Here is a 24,094-nt window from a genome sequence, read left to right as displayed (position 1 = left end):
AGATCTATTCAAGAAAATTAGAGATACCAAGGGAAAATTTCATGCAAAGATGGGCTCAATAAAGGACAGAAATGGTATGGACTGAACAGAAGATATTAAGAAGAAGTGGCAAGAATACACAGAACTGTACAAAAAATATCTTCACGACCCAGATAATCACAATGGTTTGATCACTCAGCTAGAGGCAGACAGCTTGGAATGTGAGGTCAAGAGGGCCTTAGGAAGCATCACTATGAACAAAGTTAGTGGAGGTGATGGAATTCCAGTGGAGCTATTTCAAATCCTGAAAGATGATGCTGTGAAAGTGCTGCACTCAATATGCCAACAAATTAGGAAGACTCAGCAGTGGCCACAGGACTAGAAAAGGGCAGTTTTCATTCTAATCCCAAAGAAAAGCAATGCCGAAGAATGTTCAAACTACCACACAGTTGCACTCATCTCACACACTAGAAAAGTAATGCTCAAAATTCTCCAAGCCAGGCTTCAACGATATATGAACCACAAACTTCCAGATGTTCAAGCTGGTTTTAGAAAAGGAAGAAGAACCAGAGATCAAATTGCCAACATCTGCTGGATCATCAAAAAAGCAAGAGAGTTCCAGAAAAACATCTATTTCTGCTTTATTGACTATGCCAAAGCCTTTGACTGTGTGGATCACAATAAACAGTGGAAAATTCTGAAAGAGATGGGAGTACCAGACCACTTGACCTGCCTCTTGAGAAATCTGTATGCAGGTCACGAAGCAACAGTTAGAACTGGACATGGAACAACAGACTGGTTCCAAATAGGAAAAGTAGTACATTAAGGCTGTATACTGTCACCCTGCTTATTTAACTTATATGCAGAGTACATCATGAGAAATGTGGGATGGATGAAGCACAAGCTAGAATCAAGATTGCTGGGAGAAATATCAATAAGCTCATATATGAAGATGACACCATCCTTATGGCAGAAAGTGATTAAGAACTAAAGAGCCGCTTGATGAAAGTAAAAGAGGAGACTGAAAAAGTTGGCTTAAAGCTCAACATTCAGAAAACTAAGATCATAGCATCCAGTCCCCATCACTTCATGGCAAATAGATGGGGAAACAGTGACAGACTTTGTTTTGGGGGGCTCCAAAATCACTGCAGATGGTGACTGCAGCCATGAAATTAAAAGACACTTACTTCTTGGAAGGAAAGTTATGACCAACCTAGATAGCATATTAAAAAGCAGAGACATTACTTTGCCAACAAAGGTCTGTCTAGTCAAGGCTATGGTTTTTCTAGTCATCATGTATGGATGTGAGAGTTGGACTATAAAGAAAGCTGAGCACCGAAGAATTGATACATTTGAACTGTGATTTTGGAGAAAACACTTGAGAGTTCTTTGGACTGCAAGGAGATCCAACCAGTCCATCGTAAAGGAAATCAGTCCTGAATATTCATTGGAAGGACTGATGTTGAAGCTGAAACTCCAAACTACTTTGGTCACCTGATGTGAATTGCTGACTCATTTGGAAAGACCCTGATGCTGGGAAGGATTGAAGCCAGGAGGAGAAGGGGATGACAGAGGATGAGATGATTGTATGACATCACTGACTCAATGGACATAAGTTTGAGTAAAGTCTGGGTGTTACTGATGTACAGGGAGGCCTGGCATGCTGCAGTGCATGGGGTTGCAAAGAGTTGGACACAAGTGAGCGACTGAACTGAACTGAAATAAATGGAGATTAGAACAATGACTACAGATTATTGTGATAAAGTGATGAACCTCCAAATATAAGTTAAGTGCCATTGTTCTGTATTCTTTTAGCACACTGTAAGACCATGTAATATCTATTACATATCATATGAGATTGCAACTTTCCATTTTGCTTTGCCCAAGCAAATGTAAAATCTGGGATCACTATATATCTTTATTGCCTAGCTCAATTTGATCAAGTAAGAGATACTGAATGAGGGTGATGATGACGATGATGATGATAACCATGATGACATAAGGAATGAAAGCAGAATTAAGAACAGACTTTAAAGAAAGGATCAAATTATTTAGCATGAAGCACTATACAAATGTGTTTACCAACTTTGCTCCATTTTGACAATGAGTTAAGAACAAAGCTCAGTCATGTTATTTCTGGTCTTGAAGACAACTGTGTATGTTCAGAGCTGAGGAAAGAATTATATGGAGGGATAAATATTAAAGTTGAAGGTCTTCTATATTTGGAATGTATGTAAATAACCCAATATCATGCATAGTTTTTTTTTTTTTTTTTTACCCACTGGAAAAAGCATAAAAGCTAGAATTCTACTGAAGAGACACAATGCTTATAGCTTGATGTGAATATAAGCATGATTAAAGAACATTTCAGCGACTCCCCTCTGACTTAGTCAGCTTCACTTTTCTCAATTTTTGATAAGGTTTGACATTATACTGATTGAGTTAAGAAAAAATACTTAAGAAATTCTTTAATAGTAGTAATAATTGTTGCTCCCTTTGGAGCAGTTATTATTCTTTTTTCCTTCTCTAAAGCTTTTAGAATTAAAGTAATTCTACCAATCAAAATATTTTGTGATCAGATTTAGAGTCTATAATATTTGGGGAGACTCAGAACCAACATATGTCAGCCAGTGAGCATTTGTTCTATGACCATGACTAATGAAGTATATTCAAAGCCAAGCATTAATGACATGGTAAGACAAGAATACATTGATAGTAATTGTTTTAAACTCTAGATTTGGATGTCTTTTTCTCAAACATTTCATAATCAAAATTCATGTGATCTAAAGAGTCTACTTATTTGTGTAACACTGACATATCCATATCTATTTTAAGAAATATGAACTGTTGGATATTGTAAAATATTTTCTATATTTTCAATTGTGTTAGTTTCCAAGGGTTGCCAGAACAAATAGTTACAGACTAGGGAGGCTTAAAGCAATAAAGATTTATTCTTTTACACTTCTGGATGCTTGAAGTTCAAAACTAATGTGTCAGTAGGCTTATGTTCCCTCTAAAGGCTCTAGAGAAGAAATCTTCCTTTCTGCTTTCAAATTGTGTTGGCTCCAGGTTGACCTTGGCATTCCTTGTCTTATAGCCACATTATTCCAGTCTTTACCTCTGCCATCAAAGGGAATTTTTCTCCTTTGTATGTCCTCATATGACCTTAAAAGGACACCAATCTTTGAATTCACATACTATCTTAATTCACCATGACCTCACCTTAGCTAACTACATCTAACAAATAGTAACCAACTAAATTTCTGATTTCCAAAGTAAGGTCACATTCTGGGGCCCAAGGTAGACATGTATTTTGGGGGAGTACTTTTAACCCCATACATCAGTGTATAAATTTTTCATTATCCTTCACAGAGGTGGTGTACATTTTAAATTTCTTTAATATTTACCTGTCATTTCAGGAGTTCACCATTTTTTAAATTTTGTGATCAGTGGTATATTTTTCAATTACATTCTCTTAATGTTTGTATTTAACTTGAATATATTGAGTATGTATCCATTTATATTTAATTTGAAGAGTTTATTGTGGTTATATAATATCTGTATTGTGTATAATTACACAATGATACTTATAAATAATGTTCTGCCTGATGTAACACTCATCTTTTTATTTTCTAAGAATGCCAGTCACTATTCTGAAGAAAGAAGAGTAAGCAAGGTAGTTACTTTATTATGCTCTGTACTTTAGCTCTTTAAAACACCAGTTTCCCCTTTACTTTGCCTGCTTTTATGTATTTCCTGCATAAGAATATCTTGTAGTTCTATCAATTCAAGCTCTGCAGGAAGCAGACTCCAAGACATTAGGTAAGATTCCAAGACAAGGGATAAAAAATTGGGAGAGCACATGTGAAAGATAAAGGAGGAACAAGAGGCAGGGACTGCCTTTATAGCATGATGTAGGTACAGAGCATGTGAAAGAAGGAAAGATGAGTTATGAAGTCTTGGATGAACAGTACAGTTCTGAAAAAGTCAACCAGACTGGTGAGGAATATCCAGGGAGGAGTTCCACGTCAGATAGGAATGAATCAGCTCTAAAACCCCCTACTATGCTGATTCAGTTGCTCAATCATGTCTGACTCTTTGTGATCCCATGAACCATAGCCTGCCAGGCTCCTCTGTCCATGGGATTTACCAGGCAAAAATACTGGAGTGGGTTGTCATTTCCTTCTCCAGGGACTACTATGATTAGCCATTGGTTATAGGCAGCTGGTGGGGTGGCAGCAGTGTAGCTTCATTATGAATACTGTGGCAGAAGATGGAGCTAAAGGCTGTCATAAAACTATACACCCTGTTGTATACAGGGCTGTCATAAAACTATACAACTCTCTTGAACAAGCTCTGAGCAGTGTATCTCCATGGCCAGCCTGGTCCATCCTTTGCTTCACACATGTCCATTGCTCTCTATATTTGGGGAACGACTCCTTGATGGTTTTCAAGTACATTTCTTTTGGAGAAGAATCTTAAAGGACATAAATGGACTGAACTGCAGCCTTCATCACTGCAACTGGTCTCATGTTTGCAAATGGTATTCCAATTCTTCCTTCTCTTCAATCTACTCCTCAATCTCTACTATCACTTTGGCAGGTAATGGAGGTTTGCCAGGTGGTGTAATCCAAATCTTCATTCATCATGAATGTGAACACAAGGTAATTATGGCTTTTCAGGCAAGTTGCAGCACATGTCCATTAAGAGTTACAACTGGTCAGGCAACTACCATGAGTCACTCAAACAGATCACTTGAGTTTCAGGTTTATCTATTATGTAATTATGTTATGAAAAGGCAAAAAGATATGACACTAAAATATGAATTCCCTAGGTCTGTACTTACCCAATATATTACTGGAGAAGAACAGAGAAATAGCTCCAGAAAAAAAGAAGCGCAGCCAAAGCAGAAATGATACTTAGACTTCCCTGGTGGCTCAGACAGTTAAGCGTCTGCCTAAAATGTGGGAGACCCAAGTTCGATCCCTGGGTGGGGAAGATTCTCTGGAGAAGGAAATGGCAACCCACTCCAGTACTCTTGCCTGGAAAATTCCATGGGAGGAGCCTGGTAGGCTACAGTCCATGGGGTTGCAAAGAGTCGGACACAACTGAGCGACTTCACTTCACTTCACTGGTGGTGAAAGTAAAGTCCGATATTGTAAAGAACAATATTGCATAAGAACCTGAATCATTAGGTCCATGAATCAAAGTGACTGGAAGTGGTCAAACAGGAGATGGCAAGAGCGAACACCGACCTTTTAGGAGGAGAAGGGGATGACAAAGGATGAGATGGTTGGATGGCATCACTGATTCAAAGGACATGAGTTTGAGAAAGCCCAGGGAGTTGGTGAAGGACAGAAAAGTCTGGCCTGCTGCAGTCCATGAGGTCACAAAGAGTCAGACCTGACTGACCAACTGAACTGATTTGAACTGAACTAAAATGAACTAAAGATGGTTTTAGAAAAGGAGAAAAAGAAATCTTTTTTGTACAGTTCTGTGTATTCTTGCCACCTCTTCTTAATATCTTCTGCTTCTGTTAGGTCCATACCATTTCTGTCCTTTATTGAGCCCATCTTTGCATGAAATGTTCCCTTGGTAGCTCTAATTTTCTTGAAGAGCTCTTTAGTCTTTTCTATTCTATTGTTTTTTCTCTATTTCTTTACATTGATCACTGAGGAAGGCTTTCTTATCTCTCCTTGCTATTCTTTGGACTCTGCGTTCAAATGGATATGTCTTTCCTTTTCTCCTTTGCTTTTCACTTCTCTTCTTTTTACAGCTATTTTTAAGGCCTCCTTAGACAGCCATTTTGCTTTTTTGAATTTCTTTTTCTTGGGGATGGTCTTAATCCCTGTCTCCTATACAATGTCACGAACCTCCTTCCACAGTTCATCAGGCACTCTGTCTATAAATTCTAGTTTTACTGGCACTGGAGCTGTGAGCGAGCAGGCGAGAGGAGATACCCCACGTCCAAGGTAAGAGAAACCCCAGCAAGAAGGTAGGCACTGAGAGAGGGCATCAGAGGGTAGACAGACTGAAGCCACTATCACAGAAAACTAACCAGTCTGATCACATGGACCACAGCCTTGTCTAATTTAATGAAATTAGGCCATGCCGTGTGGGTCCACTCAAGATGGATGGCTCATGGTGGAGAGTTCTGACAAAACGTTGTCCACTGGAGAATGGAATGGCAAACCACTTTAGTATTCTTACCTTGAGAACCCCATGAACAGTATGAAAAGGTAAAAGGATAGGACAATGAAAGATTAACTCCCCCGATCGGTAGGTGCCCAATATGCTCCTGGGGATCAGTGGAGAAATAACTCCAGAAAGAATGAAGAGATGGAGCCAAAGCAAAAATAACACCCAGTTGTGGATGTGACTGGTGATAGAAGCAATTTCCAATGCTGTAGAGAGCAATATTGCTTAGGAACCTTGAATATTAGGTCCATGAATCAAGGAAAATTGAAAGTGGTCAAACAGGAGATGGTAAGAGTGAACGTCACATTTTAGGAATCAGTGAACTAAAATGGACTGGAATGGGTGAATTAACTCAGATTACCATTATGTCTACTACTGTCAGCAAGAATCCCTTAGAAGAAGTGAATTAGCCATCATAGTCAACAAGAGAATCCTAAATGCAGTACTTGGATGCAATCTCAAAAATGACAGAATGATCCTTGTTCATTTCCAAGGCAAACCATTCAATATCACAATAATCCAAGTCTATGCCCCAACCAGTAATGCCTAAGGAGTTGAAGTTGAGCAATTCTATGAAGACCTACAAAACCTTTTAGAACTAACACTCCAAAAAGATGTCCTTTTCATTATAGGGGACTGGAAAGCAAAAGTAATAAGTCAAGAAACACCTGGAGTAACAGACAAACTTGGCCTTGGAGTAGAGAATGAAGCAGGGCAAAGGCTAATAGAGTTTTGCCAAGAGAACACACTAGTCATAGCAAACACCCTCTTCCAACAACACAAGAGAGGACTCTACACATGGACATCACTAGATGGCCAATACCAAAATCAGGTTGATTATATACTTTGCAGTCAAAGGTGGAGAAGCTCTATACAGTCAGCCAAAACAAGACCAGAAGCTGACTGTGGCTCAGATCATGAACTCCTTATTGCCAAATTCAGACTTAAATTGAAGAAAGTAGGGAAAACCACTAGATCATTCAGTTATGATCTGAACTAAATCCCTTACTATTATTTGTATTTTACTTTGGGACAGATATCCTGTTACACCCCTGATCCCTGGACTCTTCAGTTCAATCAAGTGTCAAGTTCCTAAATCTTTGTAGGAAATCTCTCTAATCCTCTGGAACACATATATCTTATTGAGACCTCTAATATACTAGCCAGGTTCTGCTCACTCTATCTAAAGAACATGATGTCATCAGTGCAATGGATCAATGTGTCTGTGGATGTCCAAATGGTCCAGAAGCTTTGGATTATAAGAGTAATAAGCTAATAGTTGTTGCTGTTTTGTAGTCAGTAAGTCATGCCTTACTCTCTTGTGACCCCATAAACTGTAGCCTTTCAGACTTCTTTGTCCATGGAATTTCCAGGCAAGAATACTGGGGTATGTTGCCATTTCCTACTCCAGGGGATCTTCCCGACTCAAGGATCGAACCTGTGTTGCCTGTAATGGCAGGCAGATTCTTTACCACTGAGCCACCAGGGAAGCCCAACAAACTAACAGAGCCATGGGTAATGATGTAAATAAATATTACCATTTTCATGTCAATACAAACTATTTCTGATCCTCTTTTCTGATCAAAAGAGAAAAAAAAATTCATTCATCAAAGCAGTGGCAACTTATCAAGTTATCACAGACCTTATGAAACTGTTCTAGCAAAATAACTACATCTGACAACACAGTTAAGGTCAGAACTGATATTTGGTTAAGCTTGCCATTGTCTACATTCATTCTCCAGCTTTTGTCTAGTTCTTGCAGCAACCATACTGGCAAATTAAAAGGAGATATGATGTGGCCTCCATGTTTGCATCCTTTAAATTTCTATATGTGGCTCCAATTGCTGTCATTGTCTCTCAGATATGACTTTGTTTTTGATTCTCTGTCTTTTCCAAAGTGCAGTTGAGGAGTGAGGGGGGTAACTGCAGAGGCTTCTACTAGTACTTCCTTGCTATGATATATTTTATCACACATGCCAAAATTGTACCAACTGCCTGGTTGTTGACTTGGCCACCAGGAAAATGACCTCCTGATTGGTCAGTAGACCTACTAGTCCTACTATAAACTATAGTTTATCCAGAATTCTTTTCATCACCTGACCTCTGAAAACCTCCACTGTATCTATGGAAGGACAGGAAAGCATGACAAATTGCTTTGGTTCAATACATAGGAATATCAGTTCAGACCTCATGTCCAAGAACTCTCTAAATATATTTGACCCTCAAACAACATGGGTTTGAACTGTGTGAATCCATCTATATGTGGACTTTCTCAGTAAATATATTAGATTTGGAGATTTGTGACAATTTGAAAAAACCTGCAGATGAACCACACAGACTAGAAATATCAAAATAATTAAGAAAATTTAGGTATGTCATGAATAGATATATGTTGATTGTAGTCATAGATATAAATTTGTTATAAAAAGTTAGAATTTATTAAAACGAGCATCTAAACACCTACAGACTAAACATGTTTCATACATAGTCAAGAGTAATGTAAGCAAATGTAAAAATACAGTATTAGATATTAATTGCATAAACTTATCTGTAGTACATACTGTGTGTGTGTGGTATGCTAAGTCACTTCAGCCATGTCTGACTCTGCGCAGCCATATGGACCATAGTCCATTAGACTCCTCCATCCTTGGGATTTTACAGGCAGCCATGGAGAATAATGGAGTGGCGTGCCACGCCCTTCTCCACATACTGTAATTTCATAGCTGCCTCCTGTTTCTAACCTGGTGAGACCAAGTGTTGCGAGTGTCTGCTTAAAATGCCTGTGACTACACTAATCATCTCCTTGTGAGCAGTTTGTCTCCCCAGTAAATTGTGTATCAACAGTAAAAAGCAATCTCTCTCATTTCTCATGTATATTTTCATCGCATTTAATGCAATACTGTCAACCTCGAGCAACACTGCTGTGGCACTCATAGGACATGACACTAGTGTTATTGGAAGTGCTCCCAAGCAAAGATAGCTAAGACATAAGAAAAGTTGAATTGCTTGTTATATGCCATAGGTTGAGATCTACAGCTGTGCTTGCCCACCATTCCAAGATAAATGAACCCAAAATAAGGACCAACTGTTAAGAAAAAAAAGAAAAGAAATTTGTGAAGCTGTTGCTGCAGTTTTGTCAACAGGGGTGAAAACTTTGCACATTTTGTGAAGTACATTTTTTGTCTCACGTTGAAAATGCATCTTTTATGTGGGTACAGGATTGTTGTAAGGAAATCATACCTATGGGCTTTAATATGATTTGAGAAAAAGTAATGTCATCATATGACAACTTAAAGCAAAAGGAAGGTGAAAGATCTAAAGCTGCAGAATTTAATGCCAGCAAAGGATTGTTTGATAAATTTTGAAAGAGGTTTGACTTAAAAAAAAATGTCAAGATAACAGAAGAAGCTGCTTCCACAGACCAAGAAGCTGCTGATGAGTTCCCCAATGCCATTAAGAAAATAACTGAGGAAAAAGGATATCTGCCTAAACAGCTTTTAGATGCAAACAAAGTACCCTATTCTGGGAGGGAAAAAGTCCACAAAGGACATTTATTAGTAAAGAGGAGAAGCAAGCACAAGGATTTAGGCCAGGAAGGGATAAGCTAATTCTACTGTTCTGTGTAAGTGCAGTTGAGTTTATGATCAGGACTGCCCTTACCTCTAGACTGCTACCGCCTGAGCCTGGAAGGAAAAAGATAAATACCAACTGCCAGTCTTTTGGATGTACAACAAGACCTGGACAATGAGAACCCTTTTTCTGAATTAGTTCCATCAGTGCTTTGTCCTTAAAGTTAGGAAGTACTATGACAGCAGGAAGCTGACTTTAAAAATTCTTTTAATATTGGATGATGTCCCTGACCACACAGAACTCCATGGTTTCAACACCAACAGTGTCAAAGTGGTCTAGTTGCCCACACACATGCTTCTAAGTTTGCCCCTAGATCAGGAAATCATAAGGACCTTTAAGGATCATGATAGTTGGTACTTGATGGGAAGAATTATCAACACTACGGAAGAGAACTCTGACAGACAACATCATCAAAGTATGAAAGGACTATGCCATCAAAGATGCCATCATTGTTATAGAAAAGGCAGTGAAAGTCATCAAGCCTGAAATAGTAAGTTCCTGCTGGATAAAACTGTGCCCAGATATTGTTCATGCCTTCACAAAATTGATAATAGATTCAGTCAAGAAAATCATGAAAAATATGATGAATGTGGCAAAAACGTGAAAGTGAATATCAAGATATGGATCTTGGAGAAATTCAAGAGCTAAAAATTAATACATTAGAGACATTAACAGAAGATAACTTGATGGAGATGAGTGCTTCTGAACAAATGCCAACTGATGAGGAAGACACCTTAGAAGTGTCAGAAAACAAATTATCATTACATAATCTAGCAAAAGGGTCCCAATTACTTAAGATTGCTTTTTACTTTTTTTTTTTAATGACATAGACTCTATTTTATGATATGGCACTGAAATTAGAACAAATGGTGGAAAGATTGGCATTGTATAGAAATATTTTTAGAGAAATGAGAAAGCAAGAAAGTCAGAAGTTAAAATGTATTTCCATAAAGTTACACTGAGTTTGTGCCTAACTCCTATATCCCTTTCCACCTCTTCCTCATCTTCCTCCTCTGCCATCCCTGAGACCAAAAGATCAATCCTTCCTCTTGCTCCACCTCCTCAACTTATTCAGTGTGGAAATGACAAGGATAAAGACTTTTATGATGATCCACTCCCACTTAATGAATAATAAATATTCCTTATGCCATAACAGTTAATAAACTTATCTGTTGAATATGCACAAAACACTTATCTTTGTGTGAAAATCTAATAACTATATGAGACATTTTTATGTAATTATCATCATTGCCTAAGTATTCATCATGTATTAATACCTCTGCACGTGCATGCTAAGTCACTGTAGTTGTGTCTGACTCTTTGTGACCCCATATACTGTAGCCCACCAGGCTCCTCTGTCCATGGGGTTCTCCAGGCAAGAATCCTGAAGTGGGCTGGCTTGTTCTCCTCCAGGGGATCTTCCCAACTCAGGGATTGGCTGGGTCTTTTACATCTCCTGTATTAGCAGGTGGGTTCTTTACTACCAAGACCTTTGGACTTCTGCAATCCAAATTGGCAAACCCTGAGCCTTCTCCTATGGGGCTTCCCTTGGCTCAGAAGGAAAGAATCCACCTGCAGTACAGGAGATGCAGGGGGCACTGATTCAATCCCTGGGTGGGGGAAGATCCCCCGGAGGAGAGCATGGCAACCCACTACAGTATTCTTGCCTAGAGAATACCATGGCCAGATGAGCCTGACAGGCTACAGTCCATGGAGTCACAAAGAGTTGGATATGACTGAAGAGACTTAGCATGCACGAGCCTTCTCCTAAACTGTGTTCTCCTCTTTCTCTACAGGAGATAGGAATCATTTCATAAGCTTCTAAACAATCCCTCTGTTAAAACATTTAACCTTCAGATATTTGTTAAGCTTCATTTTCCCATGATCCCTCTATAAAGGTTATGCATATAAGTTAGTAATAAGCAGCCTACTTCAGTGTCCTTGTAGGCATATATTTAAAATTATAATTTATTGATACCAATGTGAGAATAATTGAAAATAAAAACAGACCAATATCATAGGATAAGTAAAGAACATTTCAAATATCTGCTCCTTGAAAGACCATCAGGCTTGTGCTGACTCACTGATCATTTCCACCACTTTTACAAAAAGGATAATTTCAGTAATACATAAACTTCTCCTGAACACTGAAACAGAACAAATATTTTCTAATTCTCCACATAAATGTGATATAACTTTGAAAACAAAACTTAACAAAGACTATTATTCTTTTAATGAACTCCTTGATTGGCAAATGCAATCAAGATATTCATTAAAAGAATAATTTCCAGTGAGTAATTAAAGTTTATGACAGGAATTTGAAGGTTTATTATTGGCACCCTTAATAGTATAATTAACATTAATGGATGAAAAGTGAGAAGCTTGAGGATGTGTTTGACTCCCAGCCTCACTAAAGATATTGCTCGTGTGGTTTCTCTCTCTCTCTTTTTTCTTTTTTAATTGTCTCTGTCACAATTTATTATGTTAAATAACTAATATGTTTACCTCAGTGTCTTCTTTCTTTAAAAGGAAGTTCTTAGGAGGAAGAAAAATTGAGCAAAAGAGAAATAATGAAAATCAGAGCAGAAATCAATGAAATTTCAACACAGGAAACAAAAATATATCAAAGAAGCCAAAAGATAATTTATTCAAAAATCAATATAATCAATAAATCTCTAGCCAGACTAAGCGAGAAAAAACAAAGAGAAGTCACAAATTATCAATGTCAGAAATGAAAGATAAGAGCAATGAATGATAAAAGAAATGCCATGTATACTTCTATGTCAAATATTTTGATAATTTAGATGAAATGGACAAATTCTCTGGAAGACATAAATTACTAAAACCCACCCAAGGAGAAATAAAAATCCTGAATGGCTTTTATATATTAAATATGTTGAATGGATAACCAACAATACTACAAAAAAAGAGCACCAGGCCCAAATGAGTTCACTGGTGAATTCTACCAAACAAGCAACAAAGAAATTACCCTAGTTATTAAATACACAGCTTGCAAATATCTTCTCCCATTCCATAGCTGCATTTTCATTTTGTTGATTGATTCTTTATATGTCTTATATTTTGAGTTAGTCTTCTTGTTGATTTTGCTTTTGCTATTTGTGCTTTTCAAGTCATACCCCCCCAAAAAAAATCATTGCTCACACTGAAGTCAAGGGATATTTTCCTCATGTTTTCTTATAGGAATACTATGATTTTAGATTTTATGGTTAAGTCTTCAGTCCATTTTGAGTTAATTTTGGTAAAGTGTCTATTGAGGTCTTTGGTTCATTTTTTTAGTCAAGTTGTTTATTATCTTATTGCTAAATTTTAAAAGTTCTTTGTATATTTTGGATAACAGTCTATTATCAAATATGTGTTTGAAAATACGTTCTTCCCATCTGTGGCTTATATTCTCATTCTCTTGGCATTGTCTCTCATATGCAGAATTTGTTAGTTTTAAATGAAGTTTAGTTTACCCATTGTTTCTTTCATGAATCATACCTTTGGAGTTATGTCTAAAAAGTCATTGCAATATCCAAGGTTATCTAGATTTTTTCCTGTGTTATCTTCTAAGAGTTTGATAGTTTTGCATTTTATGTATAGGTCTATGATTCATTTTGAGCAAATTTTTGTGAAGAGTGCAAAATCTGTATCTGAATTCATACTTTTGTGTGAGGATGGATGGTTCATTGTTTCAATACCATTTGTTGAGAACACTATCTTTGCTCCATTGCATTGTCCTTTGTCAAAGACCAATTGACTATATTTACAATGATCTGTTTTTCAGTTCTCTATTCTGTTCCATTGATCTGTTTTTTCGCCACTACCATGCTTTCTTGTTTACCATAGCTTTACAGTAAGCCTTTAAGTAATGTCAGTCAAATAACATCAGTCCTTCAACTTTGTTCTTTTTCTTAAATATTGCATTGGCTATTATGGGTATTTTGTCTCTTGATATAGATTTCAGAATCAGTTTGTCACCATCCACAAAGTAACTTGTTGAGATTTAAAATATGTTCTGGAGGGGAAATAGTCCTCCTTCTGATCATGGTTATTTTGGCTGGCTGAACAATTAAAGTGACATAAGAAAAATATGTACATGCAAGGCATATGAACATGAGAGATTTCAAAGACAGGCAAAATGAGGTATATACAACCAAGGAGAAGAAGGTAGGGGTCTAGGACATCTTCAAAAGGAAGGAAGACAATTCACAGGAGGTGAAAAGAGCATGTTTGGTAAATGTGTTTTAAGGGCCATACCAAAGAAAAATAGGATACAGAAAGGCATTTTTAACAATGACTTGGTAAGTAATAATCTGTGGTGAGAGTTCCCTTTCTGAAATATATCTCCTATCTAGATTCTTTTAGCAGTTAGGAGGTTAAAACAGAAACTTCCTGAGACTTCTGTGGCTTAAAAACAATCTGCCTGTAATAATCCTCATGCTGAAGAGACATATTCTGGGTGACAAATTTTTCTCCCCTACAACTGGGATTGTGTTGATTTTGTTGATTGCAAGTTGAGAAGAACTGACGCCCTGAAAGCATGGATGCTTCCTATGCATGAGCATGGGATATGTCTCCACCTTTTTCAGTTCTTCTTTGATTTTGTTCATCAGAATGATGTGGTTTTCCTCATGTAGATCTGACACATATTTTGTTACATTTATACCTAAGTATTTTATTTTGGTGGGTGCTAATGTTAATAGCATTGTGGTTTAATTTCAGGTGCTACTTGGTTGTTGCTGATATATGGGAGTGATTTATTTTTGTATATTAACCTTGTATCCTACAACCTTGCTGTAATCACTTATTAATGCCAGGGTGGGGGTTAATCATGTCATCTGTGAATAAAGACAATAAAGACAATTTTATTTTTTCTTTCCAATCTGTATATATTTTATTTTCCCTTTCTCTCATATGCATTTGTTAGAGCTTTCAATATGATGTTGAAAAGGAAGGGTGTACGGGGGAATCCTTGCCTTGTTCCTGTTATCAGTGGGAAAGTTTTGATGTTTTTTCATTCTTTTTTTTGATTCTCTCACCATTAAGTAAAATGATAGCTATAGATTTTGTAGATATTTTTCAACAAGTTGAGGAAGTTCCCCTCTATTCCAAGTTTATTAGGATTTTTTTTTTTTATCATTAATGGATGTTTGAATTTGTCAAATGTCTTTTCTATAACTATTAATATAATCTTGTGATTTTTATTTTTCAGCCTGTTGATGTGATAGAGTAAATGGATTTTAAAAGTTGATCTAGCCTTGTATACTTGGGATAAATCCCCTTTGGCAATAGTGTATATTTTTACATATTGTTGAATTCACTTTTTAGATCAAACTTTGTTGAGAATTTTTGCTATGCTAATAATAACATTGGTCACCAGTTTTCCAAGCTTATACCATAAGTGTATACATAATAAGGATTTTATCTTTTTTATTTTCTAGTTCCTACCTTCCTGCTTCTCTCCAAGGAATGAGAGGCTCGTCTGATTACATGGAATCCCAGTATCATGATTGGCCAACTAATAAGAGTGAGTAATTTACAAAACTGTAAAAAGTTTTGTTGTTTTCAACCCTTACATTTTTTTTTTTTTTTTTTTTTTTTTTTAGTGGAGTGCAGTTTATTACACCGGCGGGCCCAAGGCAGAGTCTCCTCTTAGCCAAGGACCCCGACCAGCATTTGTGAAAATCTTTTATACCCCATGTGTCCAAACCCACTACCCCAATTCCCTTGAGACTTACATAAACAAAGGAAGGGTAAATACAACTACAATAACCCCATCATTCACGTGTTATGTGTTCAAACAGTCAATAATCAATAAGCCCGCAGTTACATTCCAGATAGTTAATAACTGATAAGCCTGTGCTTACATTCTGATAGATAGTGTCCGGAGGCAGGGGTGATTAGTGTCTGTTTTCTCTTCTTCAAGATTCCCCTGCCCAGAGCGGGGTCTTATCCTTCCATTGTCATTCCCACAGGCGCTAAGCACAGAGTTCAGAGTCCACTGGAGAGGTGGCCGCGCACGATCAGCACAGACAGGCCTGAGATGGAGTCCAGGCCCTATGAATTCCTTCTTCATTCCCCCCTCTTGATGCTCTTAGTTTCCATAACGAGCATCATTTATTGAGATATATTGTACCTTAGCCCTCCTGCCACCCACATGAGAGAATGCTATCAATCTCTGGGTTACAAAATTCACAAGGCATTGTAGGAAGCAGGGCCCACAAAGCAGTATGATCAAGATTACTCTAACAACAGTTCATTAGACATGGCTTTCACTTCATTTTGCATATCCTCCTACATTTTAAAATAACTTGTTAAACATAAAGAGTAAACTAATAGATCACCCTACTGGTGAATGCTTAGATTGCTTGCCTTTTTTCCACTGTTAAATATATTTTTAGGGAAAATGATTTTTCAAGGCAAGGTAATTTTTCTGCAGCAGTTTGTATTATTTTATTGGCATATAATTTAGAAATAACCAAGACAGTGTATGAATATTATTTCATAAACAGTAATAAAGGACAGTTTTATTATATCCTAACCACCAATGGGTATTATCCAGTATACTTCTAAAGTTTTGTCAGTTTTATAGATAAAATTTTTCTTATCTATAAGAAAAGATAAGCCTTTTCCTTAATTTGCATTCATTTATTTGAAATTATTCAGTTTTCATATGCTGATTAATAATTAGCATCTTCTTGCAAAAACAACCTATTCATGATTTTCTCTCCTTTTTAAAAACTGAATATGTCTTAGTTTTAATGAAAAATATTTACCTTTTTTAAGTATTGCTAGTTCTTTGAAATTGTTTTAAAGTTGATAAAATATACACATGCAACAGCACATATATATATTTTTAAATCAATAGAAGATTATTATTCTTTTCCTAAACTTTCAAAGTAGTTATTAGCAACTCACATGACATGTTTAATGTTATGTTTTATTTGAATTATGCATTTCATTAAGCATATTGATGTTTACTAAAGGTATGTATTTGCTTCATTTAGTTCAATTGTGTCTGAACTCAAAATAACATTTACTTTGTGAATATAGAATTTTCATAAAAATGTTTGTAAATTTCAATAGTTTTATTTCCTCATTATGTCCTATATAAGTGTTACAACATTGGTTCCTCTTGAAAGTGGAATTTGGTATAAGACACACATGCAGATGATTTATGTAAGAAAGTAAAGCTAGAGAGCTGAGGAATCAAGGGGGTGGAAAAATAACATACTTCCCAGTGCATGTACACTAGTGCTAAGCCAATTCCCACAGGTATACCTTGCCACGGCATCACAGAAGTTGCAAACATGGTGTGCAATTGAGACGAGAGGCCCAATTTCAATAACAAAGAGAAATCACATCCATGTCTTCTACATACAAGCCAATCAACTCTAATTTTTCTTCCTAAACTACTTAAGGTTCTTGACTGTGGCAAGCAAACAAGATGATTTTTAAAAGATGGATACAAAGTTCTACTTAAATTTGAGCAGAGGACTTAAATTCTTGTGGCTTGAAATCGTCATGAAATCCTAATTTATAGAATTGTTTTGAGGGTGAAAAAGTTTGTTTTTTTTTAATAAGTGAAGCTTTAAAACAGTGCCTCCACAATTACTCAACACAGATTTGCTATTATTAGTTCCGTTAGTTCCTGTATGATTTATCTTAATAGATTTTTTGAGATGTAAATGATACCATTACTATTAATGTAATTTTAAAAATTAAAATGCTATTTTTAGTAAAAACAATAACACATTTTAGATACATTTTATTATATTTAGATTATCTGTGATGAATACCTTTAATATGGATAGTAAAAATCAAACCAAAAAATCCTGTTCAAAAGTAGTCATTCAATATATACTGGTGGCTTAGACAGTAAAGAAACCACCTGCAATGCAAGAGACCCGGGTTTGATCCCTGGTTCAAGAAGATCCCCTGGAGTAGTAAATGGCAACCCACTCCAGTGTTCTTGCCTGGACATAGGAGCCTGCCAGGCTACAAACAGTTGGACATGACTGAATGACTGACACTTGGGTTACTTGGTTATGTACTTACTATATAGTTGAGATGAGTCTGCAACTAAGAATCTCAGCAATAGAAGATGGAAAATATAGTCTTTTGAGATCCATAAAATAGAAGGCAAGGGGGGATTGTTCACTTTTAAATAAACACAGTACAAGAAATTTTGTCCTCATACAATTTGTGCACATGTTTTTATTAAAGAGTTTGTATACATCAAAGTAGATGATAATGCAAACAAACATGGCACTTTTTTGTCAACTGAAATTATTATTATGCTAATTTCCTTTTACTTTGGAGAAATAAAAATGCAATTCAAAAGAAAATGTCCCATAGACAGTGTTCAAGAAGCTTATTTTTCTTCTCTATTTAAGATTGCTTGAAGTTCAAACTAATCTTAGTCTTTAAAAAATTCCTTAAAATAGAAAGCACTAGATGTGATTCTACATTTAACAACATTACCTAAAAATACAGACTCCTGACATCCAAGATAAATGAACAACGAATGGAAAAGGTTACAGAAAGGATCAAATCTATTTGATGTGTGGACTATTGTAAAGAATGTTGAGCTTTCCATTTTTTTTAATTTCTTTTGAAACTGTAGCACAGAAAGCAACTCCTAAAAATATTCTTAATGTTTCAATTAATTAAAAGGATATAAATGTTTAACTATGCATGTTTACATAACTATAACTGTTTACATGATAACTGAAAAGCACTCTAACACAATCATTTGTTGTAGAAAATGATAAAAATCACCTTAAATTATTTTTTGAAACTTTACTTGGAGAGAAGTAATTAAAGAGTATATAACATATAACATTTAATAATGCAATGTGGTAAATTGTCCAATGAATAAGTAACAATGATAGGGATATTCTGAGAAAATGTTAACATATTCATTTGGCATTTTTCCTCTCAGTATTTCTGAATAACCGTGCTCTTCCACCTCCACCAAACACACACACACATACACACACTATCTCTAAGAAGAAATTAAAGAGTAGTAGCATTTTTTAAAAATTATTTTGTAGATTAAGTGAGCACTATGAAGAAATTTTAAAAGTTTTATATAAGAATCCAGAGTAGGTTAGTTATAAAATAAATGCATAATCCTATCTATCAGCCTCTAGATTTGACTTTTTGGTAATGTCTTATGTTGACACTCCAGGAATAGTAATGTACATGTGATTATGTGATTGTTTTACAACCTTTCCTTGGAACAGCAAACACTGAACTCTTAGAATAGACAGAAATCTATAGAAATTGCTGTAATAACTATCAAAATGTGATATAACAAATACTGTGATAAATGCAAATATTCTTAGATGAACACTGAAAATAATGAGGCAAATTCTGCTTGGCACAATTTGGGAAAGTACTCTTTGAAAAGATGTCATTTAAATTAAATTTAATTTACATTTAATTTAATTTACATAGGTGAGATTTCCATTACTTTGGCAACAAATGTCCGCCTAGTCAAAGCTATGGTTTTTCCAGTAGTCATGTATGGATGTGAGAGTTGGACTATTAAGAATGCTGAGTGCCAAAGAACTGATGCATTTGAACTGTGGTGTTGGAGAAGACTCTTGAGAGTCCCTTGGACAGCAAGGATATCCAACCAGTCCATCCTAAAGAAAATCAGTCCTGGCTGTTCATTCGAAGGACTGATGCTGAAGCTGAAACTCCAATACTTTGACCACCTGATGTGAATTGCTGACTCATTTGAAAAGACACTGATATTGGGAAAAATTGAGGGCAGGAGGAGGGGATGACAGAGGATGAGATGATTGGATGACATCACCAACTTGATGGACATGAGTTTGTGTAAACTCCGGGAGTTGGTAATGGACAGGGAGGCCTGGCATGCTGCAGTCCATGGGGTCGCAAAGAGTCGAACATGACTCAGCGACTGAACTGAATAGGTGGGATTATTTTCTAATTCACTCACCTATTTGAATATTAAAATAAGAAGTTAAATTCAATACTATTTATTACCAAAGCTTATACCGTTTACATTCCAACAAAAAGATAGAAGAAATTAAGATTGTTTTGGAAATAAAGAATATTTGTTTTGGTTTCCCTGTCTCTGTCTCTCTCTCTCTCTTCCTTTCTCTCTCTTTTTTCCTTGAAGATGATGCACAATAGATTGTTGAGGGTCATAGAAGCTGAAGAAATGAGCATTAAAAGCCAGCTAAGAGGCCACTGTGATCTCAGGGTCAAGTGATAGGATTAAACAAGCCTGAAAAAGCAGCTGTTTAGATAAAGAGAATATGAAGGAATTTAAAATGTTTTGATTTTAGCTCTGGAGATGCAAAATCAATGGCACTATTAGCAAGAATAAAGAGTTGCGATTTCAACAAGTTAGAGTCAATAAAGGGCCAAGGACAGGCCTAAAATAAGTGAGCTAATTCTTCATCCCTATCACCTCTCCTAACACAGCATAGAAACATGGCCACAGTATTCCTTGAGGCCCCATCTCCCTATATCCCATTCTTCACACACATTTATGTAAATGAACATAGTAACAATACATGCCTGTTAGGCAAACCTATTTGTCAGTTAAGTTTCTGTACCCCAGTTCAAACATGCTGCTGCCTCTAACTTTAAATCCCTCTTATAAAGAAATTTGAGAGGAAGCAGTTTTGGTTGGAAATTGTTAAGTTCATTTTTTGATATTGTAAAGATTCAGAATATGTCACCCCACCCCCCACCCCCAAATACCATACTGGCATATTAATTACTTTGAATTAAAGGTGCTTAAGAAAGAACCTTGCAAGAACTGCACTGACTCTCCTTTCTTCTCTTGAAAGCAGAGGATAACTCTCTCAGGCAAAATGTACCTTGTCCCTGGAAGGTAGAAGTCATCTCCACTGCCAGAGGCAAGAAATTGAGGGCAAGAAACACTGTATAAACAAACCTTGTTAATTCTTCCATCGTTTATTATTCTTATCTCAAATATCTCCAACATGTCAAAGCTTCCTTGGTGACTCAGAGGGTAAAGCATCTGCCCACAATGTGGGAGTTGTGGGTTCAATTTCTGGGTCGGGAAAATCGCCTGGAGAAAGAAATGGCAACCCACTCCAGCATTCTTGCCCCTGCACAGAGGAGCCTGGCAAGCTACAGTCCACAGGGTCACAAAGAGTCGGATGTGACTAGACGACTTCAGTTTCTTTTTTCTTTGTCAGTTCTCCAAAAATTTATTGTTTCTTTGCTGCTGCTGCAGCTAAGTCGCGTCGGTCATGTCCGACTCTGTGCAACCCCATAGACGGCAGCCCACCAGGCTCCCTGTCCCTGGGATTCTCCAGGCAAGAACACTGGAGTGGGTTGCCATTTCCTTCTACAATGCATGAAAGTGAAAAGTGAAGTTGCTCAGTCGTCTCTGACTGTTAGCGACCTCATGGACTGCAGCCTACCAGGCTCCTCCATCCACGGGATTTTCCAGGCAAGAGTACTGGAGTGGGTTGCCATTGCCTTCTTCATTTCTTTGTCCAACAGGTATAAAGTCTTCCTGCTCTGGTTATTCCTTTGAGTCTTATATTTTTACTGGGCGTGGTGTTGGTGGTGCTAAGTCAATTCAGTCTGTCCAACTCTGCAGCTCTAAGAATTGTAGCCTCCCAGGCTCCTCTGTCTGTGGGATTTTCCAGGTAAGAACACTGGAGTGGATTGCCATTTCCTCTCCAGAGGATCTCCCTGATCCAGGGTCTGAACCCGAGTCTTGTATGCCTCCTTGCATGGGCAAGCAGGTTCTTCACCACTAGCGCCACCTGAGAATCTTTGATGACTCAGTCGGTAAAGAATATGCCTGCAATGCAGGAGACCACCTGCAATGCAGGCGACCAGAGTTCGACCTTGGGTCAGGAAGATCCCCTAGAGAATGAAATGGCAACCCCCTCCAGTATTTTTGCCTGGAGAATCCCATGGACAGAAGAGCCTGGTGACCTTATAGTCCATAGGTTCACAAATTAATTATATATGTATATAATTAATTGTTTTTCCCCTGTTATTCTGTTTTATGTCAATTTAACTATTAGATCAGCCAAAAAACCTGAAAGAGAAGAAGGAAAAATGTTCTGCCTCTATGATATATTGAAGTGAAATGTATGTAGTTACATGATGTATGTGGTTCTCTGTATTGCCATGTATTGCCATTGTATTCTCATGTATTGCCATGAGAATCAGGCTCAGTAATGTCCCACTGGTAGAGTCTTCCGTGTTTGGAAAAGTAAATGAAAATTTGAAATGGAAGTCTAATCCTGACTACAAGAGTGTTGGCTGATAGCTCATTTTAGAATACAGTTTGGGAAAAGAAATAAAAACAGGAAAAACATGCAAAAATTATCCTTTAGAAAAGTAGGGTAACCACATGCCATGCTAATTTTCATTGGCTTCATTAGAGCCAAGCTGTGTCAGCTGACAAGCTTACATATGTGAAGACATTACAAGGATGATAGAAAGATGAAATGGACAGTGAAACATGCACATTTACTGCAAAATTCCAAGAAAATAAATCACTGGGATGGTGTGAGGGAAGTGCCAGTTGGTAAGAGCTTCCTGCCTGATGCTGTGCACACTGTCCTCTCCTTTGTCTTCTCCGAAGCCACTCTCTGATGTAATACGTAGATACATATTTGTTTTTCTAGTTGATTGAAAACTATTGCCCTCTAAAACCTTTGCCTCTGAGAAATACCTTCTACAGTGCAGTTCTTTAATAGTTCAAAATTTTTGATATTGAAAAATAGAAAATGTCAAAACAAATTCCACTGGATTTCAATCTTCTTCCACTTATTACTTCTATGATATTTAAATAGAACTCAAATCATCTGAGTCCTTTTACTTTGTGCATCTTTTAAATCCTATAGCACTATTAATAAATACTGAAATTACTGTAACTACCAAATATGGTTGAGAACCTAACAATAAGCAGAAAAAAATGACATAGATTAGCTAAAAGATGCTGCAAAGTTCATGAACTAAAATCCACACAGGTAGCTCAGAGCATCTTAATTCTCTACTTTAACAAAAATTTAGCAATGATTTAAGTCTAAAACAGTATTATTTTATAACATTATTTATGTTATATTATTGTTTATAATACTATAATAATATTTCTGAGTATTTAGTAATCAGCAAGCCACCCTAATCTACTCAACATTAACAGAAAAAAAAATAGAATATAGAATATGTGCAGAATTTCATTTATTACAAGGAAATACATAAGCCAAGGTCATGATAATTTATTATCTAATGTTTGAGCTGTGAGTACAGTTAAAACAGAACATTAGAAGATGATCGGAATGTTAAAGGCAGGGACACATTAGCAGAAAGAACTGACTGCTGATAACTTGCTAATGAGGGAGAAGATAGAAATCCATAAAAACAGACTGCAAAACCAAAAAAAAAATATTAAGGATATATAGAATTAATTAGGATTTTATATTACTGCAATACAGCACTACATTTCAGCTCTTAATGTTTTCCATTGTTGACTCTTATTAGTTGTGCACAGATTAAATTACATAAAATCCATATTATTTAAGAAAGTAGGGCAACATGGATTCAATAACTGACCTTTCTCAATTTTACTCCACTTTTTCATACTTCTTTCTCTGCATCAAGGTCCCAATTTTGTTTATCTTCAAACTACTTTCTTCTCTGAGCTCTGGCTTTCTTCTAACCTCAGTGAACACAGTGATGGACATGTCTATGTCAAAATGCTTGGCTATTTAAAATAAGAAACTTAGCTAAGTAAAACTGGAGTGTTTGGAATATCTCCTCTTCTGGAAATGTCAGCAAAAGGCCATGCTATGAAGGAAGGAGCAAAGGACATGTTATATGAATTCATTATAAAAGATATTTTTTCATTTCTTTCTAACCTTTGAAAGCTAATTTCCAGTGAAATTAATTAGCTTGATGTGGTTCTCATTTACAACACGTCTAATTTAAACTAACAAAGTAAACTATATAGGTAACAAATTGACCAAATATTTCAAGCAAATTGGAATAAACCTCAATTTAGTAACTATTCCTGGAGAAAATATTTTTATTCCAGTGATTGGCCTAATTATCTCAGATGTGACACTTTCATTTACACAATATATACTTTGTACAAAGAAAATTGCCCAACTTTTTTAAGAAAATAAACTTCAAGTTTATGAAAATTTTAGGAGCATAATATTTTTGATCCAAATTGTTGATATGAGGCTAATTATCCTAGCACTAGCTCTTTCCTTTTATAGATAGGAAATAAAGATGAATCAGC

This window comes from Cervus canadensis, chromosome 3, assembly GCF_019320065.1.
Source record: "Cervus canadensis isolate Bull #8, Minnesota chromosome 3, ASM1932006v1, whole genome shotgun sequence".
NCBI classification, from domain to species: Eukaryota; Metazoa; Chordata; class Mammalia; order Artiodactyla; family Cervidae; genus Cervus; species Cervus canadensis.
This window is presented reverse-complemented; position numbering follows the sequence as displayed.